A 23,441-nucleotide genomic window follows, 5' to 3' on the forward strand; every position below is an offset into this window, starting at 1 on the left:
TGAGTAAGTTCAGATCAATGCATACTGTCATACTCTCTGCATTCATATATACATCTCCTGTACCATCTGAAAAGTATTGATCCCCATCATAGCTTAAATCCTTTCTCCTATTCTTTCATAAAAGTCCCTAAGCTGCTTCCACTGTTAGGTTGTAGAATTATTCATCTGTCTCAGTCACCTGCTGGGTGGAGCCTCTTAGAGAACAACGTGCTTCTGTCTGGAAACATAACAGGGTTTCATTAGTAGTTTCATTATCAATTTGGGCAGGTTTATGGTTGGCTATTCCCTCAGTATTTGCACCATTCCCTAAATTTCTGGTAGACAAGATATCATTGGATTGAATTTTTTTTTTTTTTTTTTGGCTTTTTCGAGACAGGGTTTCTCTGTGTAACTCTGAAGACCAGGCTGGCCTCGAACTCAGAAATCCACCTGCCTCTACCTCCCAAGTGTTGTGATTAAAGCCATGTGCCACCACCACCCGGCATGGGTTGAAATTTTTGTGGATGGGTTGATGTCCCTATGCCTACCCTGAGGTTCCTGCTTGGGCAAAGGAGGCCTCTTCCCCAGGTTTCATATTCCCCAATGCTTTGAGTCATAGCTAAGGACAACTCTTTTGTTTCTTGTGTGCCTCCCCTATAGCAGGTCTGTTTCTTTCTGGAGATTCCTTGTACACATGCCCACAAGTTTCAGATTTCCATTCATTCTCTTGACCATCTGCATTGGGAGCAGGGGTCCTAGGGGCATAGTAACTCTACAAGATGAACATAATTAACCAACTGGAACACTTGGAGTTCTCAGAGACTGTTCAACCAAGCAAAGAACAATCACAGCCTGGACCTAACTTCCTTGCACATATGTAGCAGTTGTAAAACTTGGTATTCATATGGTCCCTGAATATCTGGATCTGGAGACTATCCCAAAAGTTGTTGCTTATATGTGGGATATATTCTTCTAGCTCGGCTACCTTGTCAGGCCTCTATGTGATAAGAAGCAAATAGATTCACAGAGACTTGATGTTCCAGGGTGTGAGGGGCTATGTGTTGCTGCTGCTGATGCCTGGAACTGTACGACACATTAGTTAAAAGAAGCAATGCATAATCAGGAGATATTTTATTATAGGAAAGGGAAAAGAGGCTGGCTATGTGGAGAGAAAGAAAGGAGAGGAAGGAGAGGAGGAGAAGAGAAGAAGAGAGGGGGTCAAGAAAGGAAAAGAGCAAAAGAGGAAGAGAGGAATCAAGAGAGAGGGGAGAGCAAGAAAGAGGGGAGTGCAAGAGAGCAAAAGAGAGAGAAGAGGGGCAAACTGCTCCTTATATTGTGAGGTAGGGCTATCTATTTGTAAGGCATGGCATTCTTGGCTGTGGTTAGATGACTGGGGGTAGGGTCCAGATAGAATGTTGGGAACTTGTGGCATTGTCTATGTGACAGAAAACACATCTCCTGAGGTTGGGGGAGACTGTGAGAGCTTGTGACTCAAACAGGAACCAGGGACCCAGGAGGTGTAGCTGAACTCTTTCCATCCCTTGAAGGCAGAAATCACCCATTGGGGCTACTAAGCTCCAGACTTATACTCAACTGGGCCCAGGTAGCCTGAACAGACCACTGCCCACAAGGGTGGGAGGATATTCCGGGAGGTCCCCAACTGATTGGAGGATGATTTGTAGGGATATCTCAGAAGTATTTTGAGAAGAGATCGTGGAGAGTGTGGTGTGGATGGGAAGTAAAGTGAATAAGTAAATAAGTAAAAAAAAAAAAAACAGTTAAAAGAAAATATTGATCCTTAAAATCATCTACCTCCTCTGGCCCTTACAATTAGTTTACTATCTCTTTTGCTTTAATCTCAGAGTCTTGATGTCCAAAGTTTTCTATTCACTGAACATCATTTAGATATATGTCTCTGGTTTAGGAATATTGTCTGAAAAAAAAATGGTTCATTGAAGGTTGTATAGAACACTAGTATATGGGTATAAGTAGCAATCTTTCAGGAATTTTCCCTCTACTGCCTTCTGTAGAGTTGATTTGTTGTTAGATATTGCTTAAAGTTTATGATGGAATATATTTTTTCCATCTATGGTTATTGAAGGTTTAACTCAGTATTCTGGGATGACATCTTTGTTTTCTTAGAATTTATAGCACATTGATCCATGTCATTCCAGTTTTAGACTCTCTACTAGGAAACCAAGTGTCATTCTGATACATATGTCTTTATATGCCACTTGGACATTTTTCCTCACAGTTTTTAATACTCTTCCATTGTCCTTTATGTTTAGTGTTTTGATTATAATGTTATGAGGGTATTTTCTTTTCTGGTCCCGTCTGTTTGGTGTTCTGTATAATTTTGGACTTAGTGCAGACATCACCTTCCTTCTATTAAAGAAACTTTCTTCTATAATTTGTAAAAAATAATTTATGTGACATTGACCTACCTCCATTTCTATTATTCTTATATTTGTCTATTCATATCCTTTGTTTCCTATTTTTTTCTTTTTCTTTTATTTTTGCTGTTCATTTACTTTTTTATTAATTTAATTAACTTTTTATACTCCATAATCCATACCCTGCTCCCCATCTATTCTCTAACTGCTCCACATCTCACACCTCCTCCCCAACTCCCGGTCCCCATGTGGAAGCTCCTACTCCCCACCCCATCTGGCCTCTAAATTCCCTGGAGCTTCCAGTCTCTTGAGTGTTAGGTGCATCATCTCTGAATGAATACAGATCCAGCATTCCTCTACTGTATGCATGTTGAGGGCCTCATATCAGGTAGCGTATGCTGTCTATTTGGTAGTCCAGTGTTTGAGAGATCTCAGGTGTTCAGATTACCTCAGTCTCTTACCTCCCAGGTCTTCAAGTCTCTCAAGAAAGAAATTAAAGAAGATCTCAGAAAATGGAGAGATATCTCATGCTAATGGATTGTTAGAATATCCTGGGGTTTTATTACAGGCGATGTTTAGATTAGCACTTCCTTTGACTGATAGAACCATTTTTTTCTAACATTTTTAACTGTCTGAGCTTATATCTTGTATCTCTCATGTTCTACTAGTAAGGCTTTAAACTGTAGTATTATTCTAGATTCTAAACTTCTTATTTGTAGGTTTCTTGGTATTTAAGTTTTTTATTTTATTCATTTCCATGTTTAAGTCTTAAATTATCTTAGTCATTTGTCTCTCTCTCATTTTTCCATTACTGTGAAAGACACTATGACCACACTTGTAAGGGAAAACACTTAAAAGTCTACACATTTTCCCAAAAGGTATTTCCATGTCTCTGGCATCTCCAGCAACTTGGGGTCCCCACAGCAATCCAGGTTTCACCCTCAAAGCTTCACCTAAAGGACTCTGTGAATTGACCTCTTTGCTGGGACATCTCTGAGAGATGCTTCTCCAGGGAGCCTCCCATGCTATCCCAATCAGGAAAACAGGTAGGCTCAATGTACACATTCAACCCTCCTAACACTACTCCATGTCAGGTCCATTAGTCTTACTCCCACCATTGTAGTAGACACTCTACTGTCTCTAGAGCTTTCTGTTTTCCTCCATTTTATGTGAACACACTGGGGAGATCCTAATATAGTACCCTACTTTTGTACCTCCCATTAATTACACCCAAATCTCTCCAGATCTTTCCCATTCCTAACCATCGGGTCTCAATATCCAGACACACATTTTAATTGGAAATCATTTGGACACATTTATCAAGACTTCAGAAGAATTTTCTACCAGGTGACGCCCAACTATCATATTTTCTTAAGGACCAGAGAGGAGAAAAACATGACAAATTACACTTTTTCAATCTTGAAAACACCACCTAGAATACCTAGCAGCACCTGGAATTGCAGTCTATCCCATTCAAGTGGCCTAGATGCCAAGATAAAATCCACCAAGACAATATTTCTCCGTTAAGCTCTGCAAAGCTATCAGAGCAGAATCTGAGTAGTCTAACATAAATGAAGCACAATAAAAATTTTATAAAACAGCCTTTATCAGTATATTAGTAGACCCTAAAGAGGGAACAAATAAAATTATCTTTTAAAAAATTCATTAAAATGAAAATAATGGAAGGAATATATGGAGGTTTTAACAAGAATGTTCCCCATAGACTCATATATTTTAAGGCTTAGTTTACTTGGTCATAGAATTATAAGATATGGCCTGGTTGGAGTGTTTGTGGCTTTGTTGGCAGAAAAGTTTAATTCACACTTGATTACAGGTTCAGATGTATAGTCCATTCAATTGTCCACATGGCAGGTAACATGACAGCATGAACATAGACATGTGGATAATGGAATGGACTATACATCTGAACCTTTAATCAAGTGTAAATGCCATCATTTGTAAGAGTTGCAGTGGTCATGATGTCTCTTCAAAGAATAACACTAAGACTGAAAGAGAATAAAAAAATGTGTGGGTTATTGCTGAGCAAGAATAACCATAGTGCTTATTGTCAGAGTCCTCAATTTAGAGAGTTTGGATTGGAAAAGCAGTTGAACACTAAGAACAGAGCTTATTGACCCACCCTAGTACCAGTGTTCATTGATACTGAAAGTAGATTATGATGGCCCTGGGTAAGAGATCTTTAGAAGAGTAAAATATTAATAAGCAGCATAGAGAATATTCTGTAATATTTTGCCTAAAAATGTGGTACTGTCAGCCCTATCAAAAAAGGTCCCTGAGGCAAAATTCAAGAGTTTTGATTAGTGGCAGAGGAAAGTTCAAGGCAGTCTACTATTGACTCTATTAGGTAACTATTAATCGTTACTCTTATAGACATCTATAGAGAAAATAAGAAAGCTGAATAAGAAAATATACAAGTTGAAGATTTTGAAGAGTAAAGGTTCACCAGGAAGTTTAGCAATCATAGGTTCAAGGCTCAAGGAAATGAGAAGTTAACAGAAAATTCTGTTCCTACATTGAATGAAGGAAATATTGATCTCAGGGCGAAACCCAACAGAGCTGACATGTGACCTTTCAAACAAAAATTAAAGAATGCTTTAAACAGAGTAGGAAATAATCCACAACAGAAAGCTGATACAGATATAATTGAACAAAGTGACCATATTAAAACTCCAGCAATAAGCAGAATTTGGCATTTTGGCCACATGGACGAGGCTTTAGAAATAAAGATATAAGAAAAAGATCATGAAATCTCTGTAATTGGAGCCTGAAATAAAAAGTGGGAGGAAGGAAATATGGAGGGGAAGAACTGATTTACCATCTGAATTAAGATGCATTGCAGTGTGTAGTTTCAGAAGTAGTTCTGCAGCAGAACTGAGATGAGACTATAGGACTAAATTTCTATGGGAAGAGAGGAAGGTTAAGATAAACAGAGGGCATAATTGTCTTGGACAGAGTTGCCTATGGTTTCTGAGAAGGACTGCTCAATTTCAGGGATGGGAAAATATAAGAAGAGGAAAGACTGGCAGGGATACACAGGGAATGGATATGGGAAGGAAGCAATATGGCAACAGGTCTTGTTTATAGACATAGGTATGTCTGGGAGACTAGGTTTTGAGAAGTAGAGGAAAAGGTAGAGATGTGCAATTAGTCTAACTATATTTCTGGTGATATGGAATTTTGAGTACTGTAGTAGTACCTGTGTCTCTGACCAGAGTTGCCAAGGGTTATTTAATATCTCATTTTCCAGGTAGAGAGGTAACAAAGGACTATTTTACAGAACCCTGTTAGCTCAAGGTCTAAGGTAATAACTAATAAATGGGACCAGTTAAAATCAAATGCTTCACATTGAGGAGTTATACTCTCATTCAAACAAATAAAGGGTCTTCATAATGGGAAAACATTTATATCAACTCCACATATAATACAGAACTAATATTCAAATATATAAATCACCCCAAAAAATCTGGTGCTGTTTCAACTGGTGGTCAACATGTAGAAGAATAAGTGGATATTAGTTCAAAAGTTCAGAATACTCAGAATAAAATTCATAGACTATATGAAACTCAAGAAGAAGGAAGACCAAAATGGGAATGTTTCAGTGCTTCTTAGAAGGGGGAACAAAATACTCACAGGAAGAAATATGGAGACAAAGTTTGGAGCAGTGACTGAATTCCATTTGTGCCTTGCATTTGAATTTAGCATTTGTTCTGCTGCAGAACAGATATTAGACTGTAGGACTAAACTTATAGGAGCAGAGGGAAAAGTATAAAGATATATTAAGAATAATTGTTTTGACCAGAATTGCTTATTAGTACACTGGGATGGGCTAGTATACTTTTAGGATAGGAAATATAAGACAGGAAAAGGAAGATTAGTAGAGATATATAGAATATAGATATAGAAAAGAAAGGAGGTAGAAACAGGTGTTGTGTTGGAGAGATACAGATGGGAAACAGAGACTGGATTTGGAAGAGCAGAGGGAGATGTGCAGATGTTCACTTAGTCTACCCATTTCCCTAGTTAGTAGGGCATATGAGTACACCAGGAGAACATGTGTCTCCAGAAAGAAGAAATGAGACAGTAAGGAGAAAATATGAAGAGCATAGCTAACACTAAGAACCATTTGAAAGATCAGATGAAGACCTACTATATAGTAGGAGTTTCCTATAATATTTGGACATATATATGTATATATATATTTATGTATATTTATACATATATGGTGTTTGTGTGTGTGTTTGTAAAAGAAGTCAAATGGAACATTTTTTAAAAAGAAAAAACAAGGACACAACTAAATATTTCTCTGTATCAAATGAGATCTCCAGTATCAAAATTAAGTTGTTTTGAAAAGGGAAATCATAGAAACTGCCAGCAATTTAGAGTATTGCTAAAACTACTGCATTCTCTTTGAAAAATGATGGGAAGGCCCTATTGCTGAAGTCAACACCTACATATTCTTTGAATGTGCAGCATTTGCACTTGTGCCTAACAAGAGCCTTCACCACCACTGACTAGTGTTCATGGTAAAAGATGCTGTTCTACCCTCTAACACATGCAAAATGTAAAATATGACCCAGCTCCAAATCATTTGATTTTCAATGCTGACCTGACTCTGGTGCATTAAAAGTAGAAACATTTGGAGAGTAACCAACATCTACATCGTTGGATTTAAGGTCCACTATATGAGATGGAAATGATGACTTACACTGCTCTTACAGACAAGAACCTGAGAATAGATGTTCCCTAGTACCTTGGGGAAAAAACCATGTGCTACTCTTCAACCACAGGAGAATATCAACAAAATATTCCTAACAATATTCTGCTATAATCATAGATTAGTGCCTTGCTAACTTGTCATCAGAGGTGTTCCCTTTTATCTTAGATTGGAACACAGAAGCTACCCACAGCTAAGTCAACTTTAGAGAGTGAGAGATCTTGTAACATTCAGTTCTAAATGGGATGTCTCCATCAAATCCTTCTCTTAAGTTCTCAGGGACCGTGCCAGAGGAAGGTGAAAGTTGTAAGAGCCAGTAGTGGTGCAACAAAACAAAGTAACAAGGCTTCTTAGGCACTAAAGTGCTGATAGAAATACTGACTCAGACTTATTATAGTAAAATACAAATGAGCTTCGTGGTCTAAGCCTGGTGACATCCCAGTGCTGAAAAGGGAAGTGAACACATCCACTTAATGAGCACTTCTCCCTCCTCTTCTTTTCCTACACCTCTTGATGATTGTAAATTTCAGCAGTGAGAGGTACCCTCTCCAACTTTATTACACATGTTCTGCTATTCCACCTTCATTAATTCATTTACTGCCTAATAAATCATTGGTAGTAAAATGGCATCCGACATGTTTAGTTCATTTTATTAGAAGTAGGCTAAGAATCTACCACCACAAATGAGAGAGTAAAGTTTGCATTTAGCTTTCTTTGCCTAGAAGACCTCACTCAGGATAATTTATTCAAGTTTCTTCCATTTGTCTGCAAATTTAATGACTTATTTTTTATTTATGTTTCAGTAATGAACTATTGTGTATGTACACCTACCACTTTTTATTATTTATTATTCAGGTGATAGGCATCTACATTGACCTTATTTCCTTAATATTGTCAACACAGCAGAAACAATCGTGGGTTAACAAATACTGATAATGAGGGATAAAGTCCTGTAGGTATTTAGATATGGAAGAAATCACTAAATCACATGGTATTTCTAGTTTGATTTTTTTGAAAACTCAAAGACTGATTTCAAAAAATGGCTGCAATTTTGCAGTCTATCAACAGTGTTTAAAGGTTGTACTTCCAACATATCTCATATGCATGTGTGCATTTTTGTCATTTGTGTTAATGATGATGGTAAATTTGGCTAAAATAGGATCAGATATTTTTCTTACTTCATTTAGTTTAAATGTTCTGACATGCATAAAACTTCTTATTCTCAAATCCACTCATGCCCATTGATACTTGTCTCATTCCTAGACAATTCCCTCAGCACTTCTCATTGCAAATTTATGTGCTTAATGTCTTTTCTTTATATGACTGCTGAATCTACTTATCAACACATATATACGCATGTGCACAGACACAGGTTAATTTATCTGCTTTAAAGATCCTATGACATGGTCTTTATTCTTTCTAGAGAATCAGATCAGGAAATAGCCATCCTCTAAATTCTTCTCTTCTATTATATCCCTTCTATTCCCTTTTCATTTAATAGTTTCAAGCTTAAATCCCTATTATAAAAAGAAGGGAAGAAAGTAGACAATATTTTCTTCTTTCTGAAGTTATTGGGATACTAAATTTCATTTTGAGAAAAAAGGTAAAGGAAAGATGATAATGATCCTTGTTGTGTATATAAAAACCACAGATGAATAAATGTCTTTTTCTGAAGATGAAATATAGCATAAGGATTATCTATCCATGTAGATTGAGAGGATATGAATACATGAGAGCATTGAGTAATACCAAGCCTGAGAAAATATTAACACCAACCAGTCAAAGTAAAAGCTACACTGTACCTGTCAAAGGATCAGAACTCAACCTGTGTGTTATGACCAATTTAGGTATCCTAATATATATGATATATCGTATATAACCATAGCATACTTGAGTTATAGAGCAGAAACAAAAAAATTATGGATGAGGATCATCACAACATGAGGACATGCATTAAAGCATTGCAATATCAAGAACATTGAGAATTCCACTCTTAAAATGAAGAATACTACATTAAACTACAAAGACCTTAGAGCTATGAGTCTGTCATCTATATACCTAGTATTTTAATGAGCATACAGAGAAGAACAACTACAACTATATAATGGCTTCTCCTCATTTTGATAACACTCACTGGTATTAGTGCTTGATTGTATTACTAACTACTCTTTCAAATATGTTTCTATATACTTGCTTCCCACATATCCTTACTATGGCTAGCAGGTTCGATGTCTTCTCATGAAGCTAATGCAAACCTGAGTACAGATATACACATTGTATTTTTGGGTTTTCAGTGGAACAGCTAAATCAAATAATACCTAATCTAAAGATGAGGTGACACTGTTTTGTCATTATGTCAACTATCAGACTCAAGGGCATCAATTAATGGGAGAATCACCTTGTTGTTCATAATCCCTTTGTAGTCATTTTATAATATACATATAGCATATATATACAATATCTATTTATAAAGGAAATATGAAAAAATGATGTGATTTGAAATGTCTCATATGGAAGCTAGGTTAGCAACTAAACTTCAAATAATTATTTGAAAAGAGGAAATCCATTTTGAGCACATGAATTCCAGAGGTCTGTTTGTAAATAATTTTGTTAATTTGTAATTGAGGAATGCTTAGTGCAGTGTTTGTGATTCAATCCTTGGGCTCGATTTCTTAGGTTCTTATGAAATCTGGTTCAGTAAGTTAATTGAAGCAGTCCAATAAGCAGCACCTCTCCATGGCTTCTGTACCAACTAATGTGTCAAGGTTGCTTCAATGTTTTAGTTTGTCCTTACTTCCTTAGATGATGAGTAGCAATATAGAATTTTAAAACAAATCCATTCTACACAACTTGATTTGATTTTTTTCTGATTCGATGTGATTCATTATAGCAGGAGAAACACTAACTAAAACAAGATGATACCATGATATTTGGGTACTACTATGGTAGAGCAGATCATATTTTAGGAAGGATTGTTTAAGGATTTTGAAATTTTGGACTAGAAAAAAAATTGAGTGTTGAGAATTCAGTTGGGGGCTTTGTGGGAGTTTGAATGACCACCATGATCATTAATAGCAGTGGACTTAACCAGCCAAAGGCTAAAAGAAAAACTATATGTGTGGCAAAGAACAGAGCTAGAAAAATAATTGAATTTTGAGGAGCTCAGAAGATCATGAATGAATCCCAGATAATTTAACTTTCAGATACTTATTCTATTGGAGCTTGGTTTTACTTGTTTGCATTGTGACTATGTTCTGCTTCTTCCTTCTTTGTGAAAGTAGTTAATTTAATTTTGAATTCTTTATGAACTCATGAACCCATAACTGAAAGACTGAAATTTTACAAGATGTTTAAAGAGCCTGTGTGTATGTGTGTGTGTGTGTGTGTGTGTGTGTGTGTGTTTGTGTGTGTTGTTGAGAGAGAGAGAGAGAGAGAGAGAGAGAGAGAGAGAGAGAGAAAGAGAGTTTATTTTACATCCACTCCCTTCTTTCATTCTAGTCCAACTCCACCTTCATTCCCCTCCCATTTACTGTACCTTTTCAGTTTAGAAAACCTACCCTAGATTGGTATCAACTATATGGAATATCAATGTGCAGTATGTCTAGGTACCTCTCTTTTTATTCAGGCTAGGCAAACCAACATAGGATGTGTCTGCATCTAGGTCTCAGAGGCAGACAGCAGAGTCAGAAGCAACCACTGATAACCCCACTTGAACATCAAGCTAAAAAGGCATAGCATGTGTATATAATGGACCTAGTTAAGACCCCTGAATGCTCTCTGACTGACAATTTAATCATCATGAGTTCTAATGAGTATGTGAGTATGCAACATGATAACCATTGAAGCCTAATTCTTTACATTATATGTATGTTTTAATTTATTCATTTAGTTTTTTACTTTACATGCTTATGGCAATGTCCTCTCTCTCCTTTCTTTCCCCAGGGCCTCCTGCTCCCCTTAACTTCCCCTCATTTTACCACTCCTTCTTTTCTCCTCAGAGAAGGGGATGCCTTCTATGAATATCACACAGCCTAGGGATATTAATTTACAGTTAGACTACGTACATCTTCAACTGAGAGTACACAAGGCAGCCCAGTTAGTATAAGGGATCCAAAGGCAGGCAACATAGTCACAAACAGTCCTTGCTCCTGTTTTAGGAGTCCTACATGTAGTTCCAGCATCATAAGTGTTACTTTAATGCTGAGGGCCTAGCTCCATTTCATAGAGGTTCTCTGGTTTACAGTTCAGTCTTGAAAAGCCATTATAAGTGCAGCTTAATTGATTTTGTAGGTTTTACTCTTTTGCCCTTGACTTCTCTGCTTCTTTCAATTCTTGCTCCCCCTTTTATACAGAATTTCCAAAGCTCCATTTAATGGTTGTCTGTGGGTATCTGTATTTATTTAAGTCTGTTCCTGAATGAAGCCTTTCTGATCACATTTATGAATGCCCCTTTCTGGTTACAGGAAATGCCAATTTCATATCTTCCATTGTCAGGAGTTTTGTCTCGGGTCACTCTCATTGATTTTTCTGAGTTTCCATTGTCCTAGAATTCCAGTACTTCCCAGTAATGCACCTCGGTCCTGTTGTCTATTCTGTCATCCTGTTTGTCTCCACACTTTATCCAACTTTTTCTCATTCCCCTACCCTCCTCAACCTATTGTCCTCTCTACATCTATCTCTGATGTCAATCTATTTTCTGCTCTGTGGAGTTCAAGTATCCCTACTTGAGCCCTTCTGGTTACTTAGTTCTTTGGACTTGCTGGTTATAGAAAGGCTATACTCCACTTTCTATTCTATTGGATTTAATGAATCTACTATTATATTGAGGTCTATTCTGACTTGAGTTTTTATCAGGGTGATAAATATGAATCTATTTACATTCTTCTATATGTAGAAATCCAGTTAGTCTATCACCATTTGTTGAAAAATTCAAGTGTCCATGGGTGTTTGGGTTTATATCTGCGTCTTCAGTTTAATTCCACTGATCAGTTTGTCTGTTTCAATACAAATGCCATGCAGTTTTTATTATTATTGCTATTTACTATATCTCAAAATCAAGGATGTTGATATTTTTCAGTTGTTCTTTTATAGTATAGGACTGTTTTAGCAATCCTGGTTTGTTTGTTTTTCCATATAGTGCTGAATATATTTCTTTCAAGTTTGATAAAGAATTGTGTTGTAATGTCTATGGATATGGTTTTTGATTTGCAGAGTACTTTTGGTAGGATGGACATTTTTCCAGTATTAATCCTGTCAATTCATGAGTATGGATCTCCCATTTTCTGATATCAGCTTTATTTGTTCCAGAGATATTTAAAGTTCTTGTTATAAAAGTCTTTCACTTGCTTGGTGAGAGTTATACCAAGATGGTTTACATTATTTGAAGCTATTGTGAACAGTGTTTTCTTTCTCCACATTTATTATTCTAAACATATCATTTCCACACATCATTTGTATATAGGAGTGCCACTGATTTTTTTTCCTTTGGAGTTACCTTTGTTTTTAGCCACATTGATGAAGGTGTTTATCAGTTGTAAGACTTTTAGGTAGAATTTTTAGGGTCACTTATGTATATAATCATTTCATTTGTATCCCTTTGATCCTCATTAGTTGTCTTATTACTCTTGCATAAAGTTCAAGTACTATAATGTGTTATCGCAGAATTTAGTTGAATTGCTTTAATTTTCTTTCCATTTAGTTGGATTTTGTCTATTACCTTATTGGTATTGTCTTTATTTTCTTTAGATATATGCCTTGTATCTCTGATCTCTCAAAGACCTTTGCCATGAAAGGGTGTTTGGAATTGCCAAGGGCTTGTTTACCATGTAATGAGATAATTATTTCATTTTTTGTTACAATCAGTTTATATATTGGATTACTTTGATTTATGTTCATATTTTAAATCACATTTCTGAGATGAATGCTCCATGCAGAGTGGCTGATGACTCTTAATAGCTTCTTAGATTCTTTTTACAACTATTTTATTGAATATTCTTACATCAAAATCCATACAGAAAATTTTCTTGACATTCTTTCTTGTTTGAGTTTGTGTGACTTGGGTACAAAGGTGTGTATAGCCTCATAAAATGAATTTTCCAGTATCCCTTCTCTTTCCATCTTTTGGAAAAGTTAAAGGAATATTGGTATTATGTCTTCTCTAAAAGTGTGGTAAAATTCTACACTAAAAGCACCTGTCCCCCCCCAAGGAGATAAAGGGGTATGTAGCCCCATAGGAGGAACAACAATATGGACTAACCAGTACCCCGAGAGCTCCCAGGGATTAAACCACCAACCAAAGAGTACACATGGTGGGACTCATGGCTCCAGCTCCTATGTAGCAGAGGATGGCGTAGTTGGTCATCAATGGGAAGAGAGGCCTTTGGTCCTTTGAAGGCTTCATGCTCCAGTATAGGGGAATGCCAGGGCCAAGAAGCAGGAGAGGGTGGGTTGGTGAGCAGGGGGAGGGGATAGTTTGTTTATTTGTTTATTTTTTTCCAGTGGGGAAACAAGGAAAGGGGATAACAGTTAAAATGTAAATAAAGAAAATATCTAATAAAGAAAAGAAAAAAAAAAAAAGCATCTGTCCCTGGGATGACTCTGCTTGGGAAAATATCAATGACTGCTTCAACTTCACTATGTGTTATGGTTTTACTTAGACTATTTATCTAAACTTGGTTTACATTTGATAAGTTGTATTTACCAAGATAATTTTCCATTTATTCTTTATTTTTTAGATCATCCTGGAATATATTAAAAACACACATAGCTAGCTACTAATAGGCATATATGACAAACTATTAATTAAACAGAGCTGTTAAGGAGTTGAACATTATAGTGAGAAAATAATCAAAGGATAAAAATGAAGTTAACAAAAGTAAAAATTAAATTGTCAGTAGTCAGAAAAATATTTATCCTAATATAAAATATGCAAAAGAAACAGAGAGCATTGCATAATCTTATCTTACCTGGAATTTTTTTTCCTATTTTTAATTGGATATTTTATTTATTCACATTTCAAACCTTATGTCCTTTCCTGGTCTCTGCTCTGAAAACCTTCTATCCCATTCTCCCTTACTCTGTTTCTATGAGGATGCTTTCCCACCTGTGCATCCACTCCTGCCTCACCCTATAGTTCCTCTACTCTGGGGCATAAAGTCTTCACAGGAACAAGGGACTCCTCTCCCATTGATAATGCTCTTTAAGCTCCTTCAGTCCTTCCCCTAACTCTTCCACTAGAGTCCTTGTGCTCAGTTTGATGGTTGGCCCCATGCATCCACATCAGAATTGGTCAGGATCTGTCACAGCATCTCAGGAGAGAGCTATATTAAGCTCCTGTCAGCAATCACTTCTTGGCATCTGCAATAGTGTCTGGGTTTGGTTTCTGCATCTGGGATGGATCTCCAGTTTGGGCAGTCCCTGAATGGTCTTTCCTATAGTCTCTGCTCCATTCTTTGTCCCTATACTTCCATTAAATAGGAGCAATTTGGGGTTAAAATTTTGGAGATGGGTGAGTGGCCCCATCCGTCAACTGGGGACCATGCCTAACATCTGAATATGGTCATCACAGGTTCTCCCTCCCCTTTCTGGGGTATTTTTATTAATTTCATCCCCATGGGTTCCTGGCCCAACCAATGCTGCCCATTCTCTATCTATTTATTCAATATTGTACTTGAAGTTCTTAATAGAGCAATTGGACAACAAAAGGAGGTCAAAGGGATACAAATTGGAAAGGAAGAATTCAAACTATCACTATTTGTAGATGATATGATAATATATTTAAGTAACCCAAAATTACACCAGAGAACTCCAACAGCTGATAACTTCAGCAAAATGAATGGATATAAAATTAATTCAAACAAATCAGTAGCCTTCCTATACTCAAAGAATAAATGGGATGAGAAAGAAATTAGGGAAATTACACCCTACACAATAGTTACAAACAATATGAAATATCTTGGTGTGACTATAACCAAATAAGTGAAATATTGTAGTACAAAACTTCAAGTCTCTGAGGAAAGAAATCAAGGGATAATTCAGAAGATAGAAAGATCTACCATGTTCATAGATTGGCAAACTTAATATAGTAAAATGCCTATCTTGCCCAAATCAATGCACAGATTCAATACAATCCCCATCACAATTCCAACTCAATTCTCCATAGAGCTAGAGCAATTCCCAATTTCATTTGGAATAACAAAACACCCATGATAGCAGCAACAGTAAAAGAACTTCTGGAGAAATCGCCATTCCTGTCCTCAAGTTATATAACAGAGCAAGAGTGATAAAAAACTGTATGGTATTGATACAGAGACAGGCAGGAAGATCAATGGAATTGATTGGATCCTCAGATCCAGAAATGAACCCACACATCTTTGGCCACTTGATCTTTGGCAAAGAAACTAAAACTATACAGTGGAAAAAAACAGCATTTTCAAACACTGTCCATTTCTATGTAGATTTTCTAATTTTGTGGTATATAGCCTTTTAAAGTAAGACTTAATGATGCTTTGGATTTTCCCAGTGTTGTTACGTCATCCTTTCACTCCTGTTATTTTCATTTTGGTATTCTCTCTCTGCTTTTTATTCAGTTTGGGTTAGGGTTTGTCTATCTTGCTGATTTTCTCAAAGAAGCAGATCTTGGTTTTATTGAGTCACTATGTTATTCTCTTTGTTTCTATTTTATTGATTTCAGGCCATGAAAGAACTTTATCCAGTGATTTACTCTGAGTTATAGCTATTCTTGTTGCTGAGGTGTCTTTCTTGTATGCAACAGAATGTTGGATTTTATTTTTGAGTCTTTTCTGGACTGTATGCTTTTATTGGTGAGTTGAGTCTATTGATGTTGAAAGATATTAATGACTACTTATTGTTGATTCTTTGAGGAAAAGAGGTATCGCTGGGCAGTGGTGGCACATGCCTTTAATCCTAGCACTTGGGAGACAGAGGCAGGTAGATTTCTGAGTTTGAGGCCAGCCTGGTCTACTGAGTGAATTCCAGGACAGCCAGTGCTATACAGAGAAGCCCTGAAAAGAAAAGAAAAGAAAAGAAAACAGAAGTGAAGAAAAGAAAAGAAAAGAAAAGAAAAGAAGAGAAAAGAAAAGGACAGAAAAGAAAAGAGAAGAGAAGAAGAGAAAAGAAAAGAAAAGAAGAGAAAAGAGGTATCATGGTGTGGTGTGTGTACACTCATGGGCACCTGTTTTCATCTTCTTTTAGTTTTGTTGTTGTTATATTATTTATCTACAGAGTTTTCTTGGGTTCAGTTTATTTCCTTGGTTTGAATTTTTTCTTCTATCTTCTGTAAGGGTAGATTTGTGTATAGATAATTTTTAAAGTTGGTTTTCTGGTTCAATATATTGTTTTCTCTATCTATGATAACTGAGAGTATCTTTCAGTCTGCCTTTATATCTTCTTGGCCTTTTTTCTCTTTCAGGTTTTAACATTATTTTTTCTATATGTTTTATTACTATTACTATTATTATTATTATTATTATTATTATTATTATTATTATTATATGGTAGGACTTTTCTTTCCATTTGGGTCCAATCTATTTGGTGTTCTGTAAGCTTTTGCACAACTATAGAAATAATTTCTTTATTGTTGGAATTTTTCTTCTAGGACTCTTGAAAATATATTTTAGAATTTGAGTTGTGATTCTTCTTCTGATATTTCTCAAGGATAGCCAACAAAATTGTGTGTCAGGAAATGGAACACAGAGGACAGGTTCCAAACCATGTCTTTGTAAAAACACACTTAGAGACACCTATTGGTTACTAAAATTGAATATTGGACATTATTCAGTGTTCAGATTAAGATGTTTATGTTTGAAATTCATTCTAGTCCAATTTTTATATTTGTTTAAGGGAAGATCACAGAGTGAAGTCAGTGGCATTAGGTTTAGTGGTGTAAATTAGACAGAGATAGATATTCCTGTAGATAAATCACCAATAACAGACTAAAAAACCAATTCCAGCCACATATAATTTTTTGAAACAAACTGTATTTTCCCTTTTACAGCAACATGGTAGATGTAATATGCCAATTCAATAAAGCTAACTATACTCAAGAAAACACAGGAAATAAATAATTCCAGACCCATAAACCAATACAAGTGAAACTTGTGCATACACACACACACACACACACACACACACACACACACACACACTCAAACACACAATTTCAGCACCACCAACAAAGTAGCAGGAATTAACAACCATTGGTCATTAATATCTGTAAACATTAATGGACTCAATTCATCAATAAAAAGAAATAAGCTAAGAGAAGGGATTCATATACAGAATCCATTATTTTGTTATACACAAGAAAGATCAGGGTTAGAAGACACAATTCTAAAGGTAATGAAGGCAATATGTAAGAAGCCAATAGGTAACATCAAATTTAATGGTGAGATACTTAAAGCAATTACATTAAAATCACAGGCAAGACAAGACTAATCACTCTTCTTGTCTCTTCAGTATAGTACCTGAAGTTCTAGTAAAAGCAATAAGACAATTAAAGGAGAGCAAGTGGTTACAAATTATTATGGAAGAAGTCAAAATATCACTGTTGGCAGGTCATAGGATAGTATACGAAAATGATGACAAAATTTGAACCAGAGAATTTCGATAGTTGATAAACACCTTCAACAAAGTGTCTGGATTAAAAATTCACTAAAAATCAATAGTCCTTTTTTATACAAATGATAAGTATCTGAAAATAAGTTTCAGATGATATTGTTTAGAAACAAAACTCTTCACAATAGCCACAAGTACTGAAAAAAAAAGTCTTGGTGTAACTCTACCCAAACAATTAAAAGACCTAGAGGTCTTTACATAGATGACAGGAACTTCAAATCCCTGAAGAAAGAAATTAATATAGTGAAAATGGCAATCATACCAGTAGCAACATACAGATTCCATGCAAACCTAATTAAAGTTCCAACACATTTTTAAATACATTTTGAAAGCACAATTTTTACCTTCATATGGAAAAAAAACTCATGATAGCTAAAATTATACAGAAAAATCAAAGCACATCTGCCTTTAAGAACAAGTATTTGGGCTGGAGACATGTCTTAGAGGATAAGAGTACTGACTGCTCTTCCAGATGTCCTGAGTTCAATTTCCAGCAACCACTTGGTTGATCAAAACCATCTGTAGTGTGATCCAATGCCTTCTTCTGGTGTGTTTGAAGACAGCTACAGTATAGTCATATAAATTCAACAAATATTTTCTTTAAAAAAAGAACAAGTACTTTTCCATTCCATTTTTCAAATGTTGTGAGAACTCAACTGCCTTGAATGAATATGAACAATCACGTTTGATTTACTGTTCTTTTCCATATAAGAAAATGGACCTATGTTTGCTTTTACAGGGAATGCACAAGATTGGGCTTGCCAACATTAAGTCATAGATGGGGAAAAGTCCCAAAGTACCACTTTAGGTAATCACTGATAGTGGAGAGCCACTGAAGCAGGGGGGTGGGGGAGGGAAGGAGTTATTATCTTCAATGGAATAGCCACTGGTGATTTTTTCTTGTTTCAGAGGTCACTTCATACACCTGACCATGTATGCTACCACCCTGTCACAAATAACAAAAAACAGCAAAAATAAAAATCAGAACAGTATTTACGGAGAATATGTTTTTCAAGGGAGATGGAAGGAAATAAGACTCCCTGATATGTGAATTATTCAAAATCTATGACATAGATATATGAAATCATCAAATAATCACATAAAAGAAAAAAAATAAAACCCATGATAGTTACTGCTGTAGAAGCATGAAGGTTTTCATTGTTTGATTCATATTATATTTTCACTCCATTCCGGTCAGACTACAGTAAGAGTGAGAGGCCTATAATGATTTTACTGAGATTTCACATAATTATGCCTTGTGAACTAAAGACAAGGGGATTTAACCTACTTGTACCAACTCCTTTGCAGGTAAAATGTTTATTTCACAGGGGTTAAATATCACATATTATTAATATCAGATGTTTACAATTCAGGACATTAAGAATTTACAGTAAGAGTAGCAGTGGAAATAACTTTGTTTCTTGAACACAACATGAGGAACACTGAAAAAGAATTAGAGCATTAGAAAGGTTGAGCATCACTGTTTTAAGGAAGGTGAGGCTAGGCTATTAATTTTTAAGTGATGATAATTTCTAGCTTTCTGCTATATTCACAGCTTATTCAGACCTGTTTTTATTCTGCCTCTATGTGGAGAGACTAATATTCTTAGTATACTGAATTCATTTACACTCTTCATTCTTCTAATGTTTCTATGGTTAAGTATCCTAATGGACACAGACTTCACAGTGAGAGTATAATAATGGACACAGTATTTAGGACACCAGAAGACTCCTAGTTTATTTGAAAAGAAATCAGTCCTCATTATTTTCAATTATTTGTCAAAAATTAATGAATGAGAGAATAAAATTTTGTTATTGGTATCTAAAATTAGACCCTTGAGTGAGCCATGATAAAGCAGCTTACTGAGTCCATTACTTATATTAACTGCCCATTTTTACTTTATTCAAGGTTTTATAAGTTCAACATTATGTAAAAATGAAATGTGTATGTTTTAAACAATATTTGTTCCTGTTTAGAGCCACGTGACATCTGAATAAAATCTGATATTTCTTAGAGTTGGGTAAACAATTGTTTTGAAGTCAACCTTGAGATCAACAGATATATTGGGTTCTTTCTGAGTCCGTCTTGATGCCTGAGCAGAAGATAAATTTTTGTAGCAACACTTAGAGCAAGGAACATAAAAACTAAGCAATTGCATTTGTAAAGGGTGAAATAGGATGAGAAAAGACCATGAACTCAAGACAAATGCTAGACCTCCAGAGTGCATCATGCTTTCTTTTTTACTACTTGCATAAAATTTAACTTTATTCCTTCTGTACAAAATTTCAACACAATTTATGAAATATGTATTTTTTGTATTTGATTTCATTCATTCATTCATGATATTGGAGATGGATAATTTCATATGTTTATGAAGATTCAATCATATCTGCTCATTGCACACAGTGTCCATTGTCCAGATTTCCCCAATTCTACATTCTTTAAATGCTGCTAAAAGCTACTTAGTATGGATACCTTCAGCTTCCTGCTGGAACTCATAGAAATAGCTTATCTTGTAATTTGTAAAGGTGGTAGCTTTTTTTTGTATATTCTCTGTATATTTTCCACTTTCAAATTATTTTTTTAAACTATATTATTTACTTCAAAATTCTATCTGGCTCAAAGTAATGGAGAGTCATTATTAGCAAGCACCTAATAAATTTTATATTTTTAATACCATTTACTCTTTTCCTCTTACCAAAGTTTTCTATATACTCCACAATATTCTCTTTCAAATCGGTGGCTATTATTTGTTGGAAATTATGGCTAAAATTTGTGTCAGAATTTCTCCACACATATCTGCAATATCTTTTTCTGTTCATATTTCATACACACAAATAACAACAAATGACCTACAAAATATTCTTGGTTACTCTGGATCAACATACACACATTGCCTATACCTTCAGACATTCATTCTTCCTCTTGGCGGACCAGCAAATAATGAATTGCAAATAAAACCCGTGCTTCCTATGACAGTTTAAACAAAGTATTGCCTTATTACCTATTGTGTACAGATGAGGAATTACATTGAAAATGAGTTTTCTAGCCATCAATATGATTATATAATATGTTGTGATATATTGCTTCCTACTTGACCAGGATTTTATGTGAAGATTGTTGGGCAGTCCCATAACTTACTGTGTATTTCAAAGACTAAGACTCTGATGCATCACTAGCCATTGAAATATTAGCATTGTGACTATTGTCCTCTTACATTGAAATTTAACTTCATGCTCCACAGTCTTAGCTAGAATTGTTTGTTTCATACCTTTCAATTCACAGCAGCTCCTGTTGCAAGCTACTCTGTTTTTGTCATTCTCTGGGTCTCCTCTTCTCATTGTGTAAAAATGTGTTTTTAGAGAGTTGAAGCCAGATATGTTTGTGCTATTTTGGCTGTTGTTTCTAGCAAAGTAGTTTAATTGAAGTGTTTCTCTTCTGTTCTGCTTCTCGAATAACAGAATATTTAAAATATTGACATTGGACAGCAGCCCTGAGTATGTTCCTTGAATGTGAGTGTTAGGTCAACAATCAACAATCAACTGTTTTGTCTTTACTTCTGCAGATTTTCATTTGCTACTTTTTCAAGCAAGAGTCAAGAAGGGGAGAATCACATTCACATTCACCATGTGGGACTATCACTTTATTTACTTCACAAGTGTGAGTGTATTTGTGTGCTTATGTGTGTATGTGTGTGCCCATAACTGTATTACTAAATATTTCTATATTTTACCCAGTATTTCCTATTTTTTGCTATGTTGTTTTTCCTTTTTAAGACATAACTCTTTTTGTTTATTTTTGTTTACTTTACATACCAATCAAACCCCTCTCCCTCCTCTCCTCCAAATCCCTTAATACAATTCCCTCTCCTTTTCTCCCTCCCTTTCTCTGAGGAGAAGGGGAGCAATACTTTGGGTACCTTCCCACCCTGGCCATCTACTCTCAGTAGGACTGGGCACATTTTCACCCACTAAGTCCCAACCATACAGATTAGGGAGGAGGGGAAGGGATTTAATAGCATGGAACTTAGACTGACTGTCCTGCTCTGCATGTTGTGTTTCTACAGGAAAAGTAAATTGCACATGTGAATTCCTGTTCTCTCCAAAAATTTTATCATGAATGGGGGTTAGATTTTCCCAAATGAATTTTTCAGCATCTAATGAATTGACCATGTGACATGTCTTTTCTTTCAGTTTTATATAAGGTGGATTAAATTGACAGATTTTGCATATTAAACCATCTTTGCAATACTTGGATAGAGGCCACTTGATCATGGTGGATAATGTTTTTAATGTCTTTTTGAAGTGTTTTGGTTTGTGAGTGTTTTATTGGGCATTCTGAATAAATATTCCTACAGCCCTGAGATGAAGCCTGATTGATCACTATGGATTATGTCTTTGATTTGTTTCTATATTTGTTTTACATGTATTTTATTGAATGTTTTTGGATCAATGTTCATAAGGGAAATTAGTCTAAAGATCTGTTTCTGTGTTGAGTCTTTAGGTAGTTTAGTATGAGGGTAACTGTGGAGTCATAAAATGAGTTTGGCAGTATTGTTTCTGTATATGTTTTGTGGAATACATTAAGGACTGTTGGTATTACTCTACTTTGAAATTCGGTATAATTCAGCACTAAAAACAGATGTCTTCTGATTAATTTTGGTTAAAGATTTATTTAATTATATATTACATAGTCTACTTCCACTTTCTTTCTGGATCTGTTTCCTTGAAAAATCTCTTTCCAGCCCTTCAGTCTGAGTTGATAACTGTCTTTGTTCCTGAGGTCTGTCTGTCTTTCTTTATGTCTGTCTTTCTTTATGTCTATGCTTCTTTCTTTCTTTCTTTCTTTTTTCATTCTTTCTTGGTTATTTTATTTATTTATATTTAAAATGTTATTCCTTTTCCCAGTTTTGTCTCCACAAGTTCCCTTCCTCTTTTCTCCTACCTACTGATTCTTGTATGTAACAGAATGTTGAATCCTTCTTTCAAAGCCTTTCTTGTAGATTTTATCTCTTTGGGGGAAGAGTTGAGTCCATATATCTTGAGAGATAAAAATGAACAGTGGATTGTTAATTCTTATAGAAACTGATTATAATGTATCATGTGTGTATGTATGTGTGTGTGTGTGTGTGTGTGTGTGTGTGTGTGTGTGTGTGCATGTGGCGTGTGATGTGTATACACTCATGGTCACTCGTTATCTCCTTTTTTTGGTTTTGATGGTGTGACATTTATTTCCAGAGTTTTTTGTGGTATACTTCACTTCCTGGGTTGAGAATTTTTCTTCTCCTATCTTCAGTAGGGCTGGATTTGTGAATAGACATGGTTTAAATTTGGTATTGTCATGCAATATTTTATTTTCTACATCTATAGTGACAGGGGGAATGGGGGATGGGATGTAGAACAATTAGAGCATCGACAAGGAGGGGGATAAAGTCTGGACTGTAAAAAAAAGATTTAAGAATAAATGAATAAATAAATAAATGCTGAAAAAAGTAATAGAAAGTGTAATAATTAAAATAAATCATTGAGGTTGGGAAGATGATTCCATAGAGAAAATGACTTTCATGCAAGCATGGAACTAAATTTGGATAACTAGTAACCATGTGAAAAGGAAGTCAGTATGCTGTGCTTATTTTCCCTGAACTGAAAGGATGGTAAAGAAAATGCAATAACTTGTGGACTACCCCATAAGCTCTGATT

The 23,441-nt window shown here is 35.5% G+C and overlaps 1 long non-coding RNA gene across 4 annotated transcripts in view; it reads left to right on the top strand.

The window, feature by feature from the left end:
- The window catches only part of LOC116088216, a 103,421-nt gene that overhangs the window by 53,087 nt on the left and 26,893 nt on the right, over positions 1-23,441 (top strand). The gene's annotated exons all lie outside the window — the stretch shown is intronic.

The sequence above is a fragment of the Mastomys coucha genome, unplaced genomic scaffold (genome assembly GCF_008632895.1).
Source record: "Mastomys coucha isolate ucsf_1 unplaced genomic scaffold, UCSF_Mcou_1 pScaffold14, whole genome shotgun sequence".
In the NCBI taxonomy this organism is placed as follows: Eukaryota; Metazoa; Chordata; class Mammalia; order Rodentia; family Muridae; genus Mastomys; species Mastomys coucha.